This window comes from Dreissena polymorpha, chromosome 3, assembly GCF_020536995.1.
Source record: "Dreissena polymorpha isolate Duluth1 chromosome 3, UMN_Dpol_1.0, whole genome shotgun sequence".
Lineage (NCBI taxonomy): Eukaryota > Metazoa > Mollusca > Bivalvia > Myida > Dreissenidae > Dreissena > Dreissena polymorpha.
Window position 1 is genome coordinate 35,733,429 of NC_068357.1, and position 8,299 is coordinate 35,741,727.

General features: G+C 34.9%; 1 long non-coding RNA gene across 3 annotated transcripts in view; it reads left to right on the forward strand.

The window, feature by feature from the left end:
* Positions 1–3,349, forward strand: part of LOC127873682 (uncharacterized) — a 33,000-nt gene extending 29,651 nt beyond the window's left edge. For all 3 annotated transcript variants that reach the window (XR_008046325.1, XR_008046324.1, XR_008046326.1), the window contains 2 exons: positions 1,364–1,491; positions 1,868–3,349. This is a non-coding gene — a long non-coding RNA (uncharacterized LOC127873682). The remainder of the gene's footprint in view (positions 1–1,363; positions 1,492–1,867) is intronic.
* Positions 3,350–8,299: the final 4,950 nt, after the last annotated feature.

The following is an 8,299-nucleotide window of genomic DNA, read 5'->3' on the forward strand; positions in this document are numbered from 1 at the left end:
CCATAGATCAATCTTTTAGTTAAACTGCTTAATTCAACTTGATTCTGCCTAAAATTCAATACAAACTATTTATAGCAGACAGGCGCATGTCTGAAAAAATGGAACACTAAATTAGTAATCATGCTAATGCATGAGAATCTTATAAACCCGGTTGAGTCGCGGGTCGTTTTGACTCGCGGTATTTCATTAGCGCCCTCTGGATTGTGTTTGTAAACAAACCTGCGTGACCTACTTTTGAAATCTGACAGAAAACATCTTTTGCTGCCAGCAGAATAAATTTTTGGTAAGTATCTACCCAAAAACGATTTAAAACATCATTTTAAACCAAAATTATGTAAAAATCCATATTAAAATGAAATTACCTTTCAACTTTTTCACTTTTTAAGTTCGTCTGCTTGCGGTTGCTTAGGTCAGACACTACCAATATTATTCTCTTTGTGAAGGGATACACACCACCGATTTTTAAATTATTTCGATAGGTCAGGCTCTATAAACACTTCGTTGATTTTGAGTCAGAAACATGTCTCAAAAGTGACAGATGACGTATGCTGTGTGTGTAAGAAAAGTAGTCCACCTGCATTGAGGAAGTATGTTTCGGTTGTTTTTGTGAAATGGCGTGAATGTAGTGTGTGTGCACATTGGGTACATCTGAGTCTCTGCATTGATGTACGTTTTTTGAGGCGAGATAGCTTCTTCAGGTGTCCCCATTGCGCAGAAGAATGAATGAACATGAACAGTTATTTGAATATTGAGAATTAAAATTAGACACTGCTTGAACATAACTGTGATATTTATTTTATTGGATGTCTTAAATTCCATATGTTCTAATTGTTATATACGTTATTGATTGTTACTTTGAATGGTATGTCAGATCTTTATGTTTATTCATGTTAAATTTAATATTAGTGTCGTTTAACCTATTTACCGCGAGTCAACCGCGAGGGAAAATAAACAACAATGGCGGACAGTGGTGTTGTTTTTGTTGATACCGCAGTTAAAATTGAAGGATTTTCGCCATAAAAAGGCTATTTTCCAATGAAGTTAAGTCATATATGTTTGTCTTATAAATTATTTATCTGATATTTGAAGATGGTTTCTAGACGCATATGAATATTCCTTAAGTACCGCGACTCACCCGGGTTGCAGGCTACTTATCTCATACATTGATAATATTATTATTAATTTAAGCGTATAATATAATGTTTTTTTGTATATGTCTTTCATTACTTGCACGCAAGCCAAGGTTGTCTGCCTGTGGACAAATTTTAATGATTATTTAAACACATATTTGCAGAATATTTAAAAAGTCTGTGTATTAAGAAATAATTAAATTCGTAATGTTTATTGTACACATTTATTTCAGAAAATAAAATATTCACCACCACCTGGTTTGCCAACATTGTCTTTACAAGGAATGTCCAGCAGTGCATGACAGAGGCCGGTCACTCCCATTAAGTCCAGCTGAAGAGCCTTCCCAGTTCATAGGACAAAGTAACTAATTTTTGTGCTTGAAACTTAACCTTAAAATAATTTCAGTTTTGGAATTACTGCTTATAAAATGATAGTTAATTACATAAATAATTAATGTAAACAGATAATCCAACTGAAAAAATATAAAATACACAGTCATTTAGTGATCTATAATAATACATACTTCTACTAATAAAAGAAACAAATTGACGTTGAAGGGCATTTAGGTGCAAGTTGCTATAATCAGCCCGAGCCGTACAACAGCTGTTGGGACAAATCGGGCCCGCCGCCGTTATATCAGCACACATCCGATATTATAATTATATAAGACCCAGCTGTGATATATATTATTGTCAACATAATTTTAGGTAAAGTTTTTTTTTACTCTTGTCTTCAGATGCAGTTACACAGATTTTAACGGTGTTGGAAACAATGAGAGACGAGAACAGGGAAATGAAGTGGATGCTGCAGCGGCTCTTGGCTAGGTCAGCTTCTGATGACGAGCCAATGCAACTGCCAGAGAACATCAGTCTACCAATTGGAACACTTGAGCAAATGGATGAGTTTGAAGAGCATCTTGGTGATGAAGCTACAATCCATCTTTTCTAGGACTGCTGCATAGTTCAAGCTTTTTTATCAAATATATTAAGCAATGTTGTAAATGTATTTGACAGTTCTTTCTCCATTGATCCTAAACCATTCCTTTAAGGCTCATCTTCTAAGAAAGCATACAATCTTTTTTATCTGGAAATGAAATGGTATATATTCCTTTGCAAAAGAAGAAACAGCATTCCAGTTTTTGAAGGTTTTAAAAGACATATATCTATATATATCATGTGCAATTATGAAATACACTAGAATGTATGAAGATATCAAAGATAATAATATGGACTTGTTCTCGAACAAGGATTTGCCATTTATTTGAGTTTTGGATTTTTTTGCAGGGTTTTTAATTTCTAGTTTTTATTTAATGCTTTCCGGTGGTTTATAGAGAAATATCAGTGAATTAAAACTGGTTCAAACAGTGAAAATTATCAGTGAGAATTATCGATAATTTTCATTGTTTACTGTGAAATGATGTCATTTTTTGACGAAATGACGTCATTATCCTTGCTAAATTCTTTAGTTAAACTCTTTAACAATGTATATAAACGGTGAAAAATGCATTAAATAAAAAGAAAATTTGTTGGATTTGGTGGATTATCGATTTTAATTAACTCGTGTTCATAGAGAATATATATTTTCTATGATCACTCGTGAATTAAAATCGATAATCCACCGGATCCAACGAATATCCTCTATATAAAATATTTTGTTTAGTCTTGCAAGTATGTTTTCTACAAATGTTCTTTGAGTACATGGTGTATTATTTGTATTGGTTAAAGATTTTATATGCTTTTGAGTAATGTGTAGTACATCAGGAAAATACTTGAAGGTATTCTGTATATGTAATATATATTTATTATCAAAATAATAGAAGTCCTTAATTCTATAGTTGTATAACTGGTCAACATATATAATGTTATAGAAAAACGTCTTATTGTTTGAAGTTATGTCTTTATTGTTCCATGAAATAGTTTTACTGTTGGTTTGGGTTTATAGATTATGAGTTTCATTACTCCATGCGGATAGAACATTAGATAGAAACATGTGTTTGTAAGCAACTTCATGTAAAAGCGGATAGAACATTAGATAGAAACATGTTTTCGTTAGCAACTTCATGTAAAATATTTTTGCTGATGTTACATTCAAAAAGTTAGGAATCACCATATTATTTTAGAATTCTCTGGTAGAATAGTTAACTTGGGATCCTCCTGCTATGTATGTATGTATCCATGTATATGTGTGTAATACTTTATGTGAATAAAAGTTGAGAGTACTTTAATAAATTTTTAAGTCTTTTAACAAAAACCTTGTATTTCTTGCAGGATAATGCTATTTAGCTCTTGAACCCTTTGATATCGCTCTGTTCCAGCAAGAAGAAATAGATAAAACATTAAAAAAATGAAATTGGAAGTACATGTACAAGAATCTTTTGCCTTATGTTCAATTTGAACACAGTATTTCATGTTTGCAGCCTACATATTATTTCTAACATAACCTGAATTTCCATTAATGCGTTGTCCAAAATTTTACAGGCTCTGTGTACCCATATTGAATACAATGCTACCAGTTTGTAGCTCATATTTAGTACAATTCTGCCCGTATGTAGCCCATATTGAGTAAAAGGGCTACCCGTATGTAGCCCATATTGAGTAAAAGGGCTGCCTGTATGTAGCCCATATTGAGTAAAAGGGATGCCCATGTTGGACCTATATGGGTCCCATGTGGGCACCTATATGGGCCCCATGTGGGCTGCCAACATGGGACCCAGATGGGTAGTGCAACCGGGCTCCACATGGGTCCTATCTGGGCTGCCCCATATACTTTCATGGGGCAGCCCAGATGGGACCCATGTGGAGCCCGGTTGCACTTCCCATCTGGGTCCCATGTTGGCAGCCCACATGGGGCCCATATAGGTGCCCACATGGGACCCATATGGGTCCCATATAGATTGTTTGCTGGGGTATCCTGTAGTCCAAATTTTTGACGCTCTTAAATATTAAGCTACTTTTTATATGGGTAATATTTGGAGCGTACAAAGGGTGAAAGACCAATTATGTGGTGGGAATTTTTTGTTCTTTGTCTATATTGTTGCGCAAGGATTTTGTGCGCAACATTCAAGCCCCGATATAAGACACTTAATAACAACGGATTGCAATAATATTTACATACCTGTGTAGATAATTCATTTCTCGATAATGTTCCGTAAAAATTATGTAATGACACTTTGAATTTTGCACGCCTGAGCAATTTAAATCCAACCACTATTCAATTTTTCAATATCTCTCGATTCGCTCGCTGTGTAGATATAAATCGATAACACGACCTCGATGTAAAGCATCTGGTTTAAAGTGGAAGAATAAACAGCTCAAAATACAGTTTGCGTTCGTCTGTTGTGGTGCAGCGCGTTACATAGTAAACCGATGTTATACTTTTCTGGATTAATTTAGCATTGTTTTTTTTTCTAAATTGACAATTTAAAAGTTCTGAAATAAATTACATCTTTTATTTTTATACTGTACATAAATAATATTGATACAGATCGTACAGTATACCGTCCTTTGTAACGTAGAATGTAAGTACATAAAACAACACAGACAGAGGTGCGAAAAAGACATGCATAAACACTTCCTGAAACTTAAAACAGTGAATAGAAACTGCACCATATCTGTTTTGAACATATGCTTATTAAATCGACAAAGTTTAGCATACTAGATCTAGTTACGTAAAAGTCGGTGTTAAAAGCTCATGTTAAATAAAATTACGCGTACACGTTACACCGTAATGCCTTCTTCTGATTGGTTCATATTTAAATCAGTTTCATGACATGGCTACAGGTCAGTGATTGTTTTGCGATTTAAGCAGAAGTTTAACTGAAGAATTTATGCCTTTCTAACTTCGAATCGACGATATTTGATGTAAAAATGAACTTCTGAATTAAAACTGAATGAGTTGGTAATGTTATTTTGCAATTTTACGCAAATTGATGAAAATTTAAACTTTCTGGTTTCCACCACAAAAAAGGTCCTTTAACGATGAGACGTTCCAAAGAATTTAGCCCATATAAAAAGTATCTCTAAATTCTTTGCGCTTCTTATAAATGAGACTAAATTCTATGGTAACGATCTATCATGAGATCGAGTTGTCTTCCCTTACAACAAAATGGCGACGTTCAGTTCGTTCGACGACGACAAAATAGTTATGAATGTAGCGACTGTCTCCAAAACCGTGACCAAAAATGACACGGAACGAAACACGGATTCTGAGAAAGTGGGATACACGTGCTGCATGTCCCGTCTACATCCGGGTACCGAGGTCGCGTGCGAAAAAAGTGGAACGCCTGGCGCAAACTTTAATGATTTGGTTAAAACAAACCAGGAGCCTCGAAAATGGGTTATAGACACAGTAAAAGATCGATTTCTGAAGGTAATTAACATTAGATCGCTGTATTAAAACTGTTATACGTAAAAAATAAAGTAAACATACAGTTGTTTATTAACAATGACGGATGTCTAAAAATAGATTTTCCTTAGACCTCAAATCTCAAGAGTCAAGGACTCTTGGGACCATATTTTCAAGAGTCAAAATCAAACTTCTGAGAGTCCTAATAATAACGCAGGAGAGTCAATGATTTTTTGCAATTTAAGCAAATTACTGAGATATAATATATAAAAAGCAACAAATAAAAAGATAGATGTATGTTAACATTTATTTCTTACATTTTACTGTCAGTACAACACTATGCATTTAAACACAATATTTCAATGATTAATAAATACAAAACATGTATTCTAATACAACATTAACTTCATGTATACAGCAGAGTAATATGTCATATGTTCTTCTTTCGCACGTTTGGAGGTGTTTGGAGCACTGTCATTTAGATCTAAATGACGCTTTGTCGTTGGCGTCTTACACACACTTTCAGAGTTACTACCGATTCCGAATTCGAAAAGGTTTCTCTGCGACATTTTCCAAATGCACAAGCACAATTACACTTTGCACAATTACACTTTATCCAATAACTTTGTTTGACCGTTTCGCGTGGCTATTAAATTAAGAATGAAATACAAAATGTGAAAAAAAAACATTTCCGCTGGCTATCACAAAAAAACAACATACGGGTGGTACCTAAACACAATAGCCTATATAAATCGGTAAACTATAAAAGGAAATTATTTCTACTCGCCGATAAAGGTGCCTCCGTATTTAATCCCATCAAAAATTCCGACGCCCTTTAATTATTCCATGTGCCATCTTCACTGAAGACGTGCGACAAACACGCCGTTTTCTATGCCTTCTCAAACGGTCAATTATTACGCCTACATGTATTTTGTAATCAATTAGCTCATGCAAAAATTGTCACTTTGCCACAAGGTCAGTTATATCGGTTCTATAGTTAATTTGACGTTGTAGACAGTACATATGCCAGCATAACTTTCACGCGTCTTTGAACTGAGCAATCATGAAGTAAAACAGTGATGGGTGCATTCAGCTTTGGAAATACATTCTGCCATGCTCTGGAAATATCTCAAAATATGCTTTACGGTGTTCTGTGGATATGGATGTTATTATTTTATATTGAATATTATTAAAACTGACGCGGATGAGTCCATTCTGTTTTGGTGGGTTTATAGTTCTTCTTAAATGCTCTGAGCTTTTATGAGTACATACGTACAGCTCAGAGGGTCAATAGCTGGGAGTTGGATTATTGCAACTAGGTGGGTTTAATACACGTCTTTTCCGCAAACAGCTGATAACAAACGCTAATGGAAAGTTAATACACGCGTCATCGAACCAGCAGTGTTTTAATTGGTCAATACTAGATTTCTTAATTAACCAAACTCCGCCTACTGGGTGGACTTTTGCTTCGATGATTGGAAACGGGCGATAACGATTAGCGTGTACTAAATGAGATACTCCGCCCCGAGCCAATTGACATGACGCCTTATCTATGATCGCTCCGCCCACTAGAATTGATCCACCAATCAGCGATCGATTAATCGGGCGCACTCGTTAGCAACGACCTGTCCGCCATTTTCTAGACAAGCAACATGTTAAGGTTCACTTTTATTCCAACGAGTTTCGTTTGTTTTCCTCTTTAAAAATACGATTAAAAATGGTTAAACGGTGTCAATGGGGATTATGTAACTCGGACACTCGATATCCTGACAGATAAGTTGGTGACATTGAAGATAAGTCAGATGAATTAAATTTATACCATTTCCAACGCGACAATGCGGTCTTGACAAGAGCGAGTGGAAGCTTCAAGAATTACCGAGATCCCTTTTATAGAACATTAATTTATTTCACAAACTTGAAATGTCATATAAGCAATAACTAAGCATTATTAAGTATGTATTATGTCACGTGTGCATGTAAAATAATTGAGAATTTTGGTACCCAATTCGTGTAACTTTACGAAATCCTCGTTAAAAATCGCGTTTCTGTGTGTGTCAGAAACAAGTGAAAACCATTTTGTTATTATTTTAATAAAGACGTATCAATAATTGCTATTGTAAAAGAGTTATTATTACTGATATTAGTTAACCAATAAATGCGGTAACTTCGGGGAAGTCGGTACCTGCGCGAGCGTCTGATATTGGTAGCCTTATTAATTTATAATAGCCTGACCGTATTCCATTTCGTACAACGCTAATTTTATATCAGACAATGTCCAAACTTACTGTGTTGTTTTTGCGCTTTAAATTATAGTGATTGATAAATGTCCCATGAGCAATGTTTAATATGATTAATAACACTTTTATACGCAATAACATGTGGGATTGAGGCCCGGCGTCAGAAAGCGCGTAAAACTTCACCGAATTCCCAGTTATAAAGCGCTATTTCGTGTCAAATACACGGGTAGGGGGGAATGTTTCGGTAATAATTGTGTTAATAACACGGGTAAATACCGGTGAAGTGTTAATTTATTGCAAATACCACCATTACACGTAATAACAGGTTCGATTTCGGTAAGCGCGCAAGCGTTTGAGAGCGTGTTTAATGTACCGATTTACCCGTTATAAATAGCTGATGTTCTCTTTAATCGTATATTTTTTTTGCATTTGCAGAATAACTAAATGGCATCAACCCCTTTACAAGTGTAATATGGTGTTAAAAAAGTCCATAAAATCATCCGGAATATCGCGTAAATCTATATGCAGTCTAAAGGTTACGCATGCACAATTAATTTCCTTCTATATTACATAAAAAATAGTTGAAG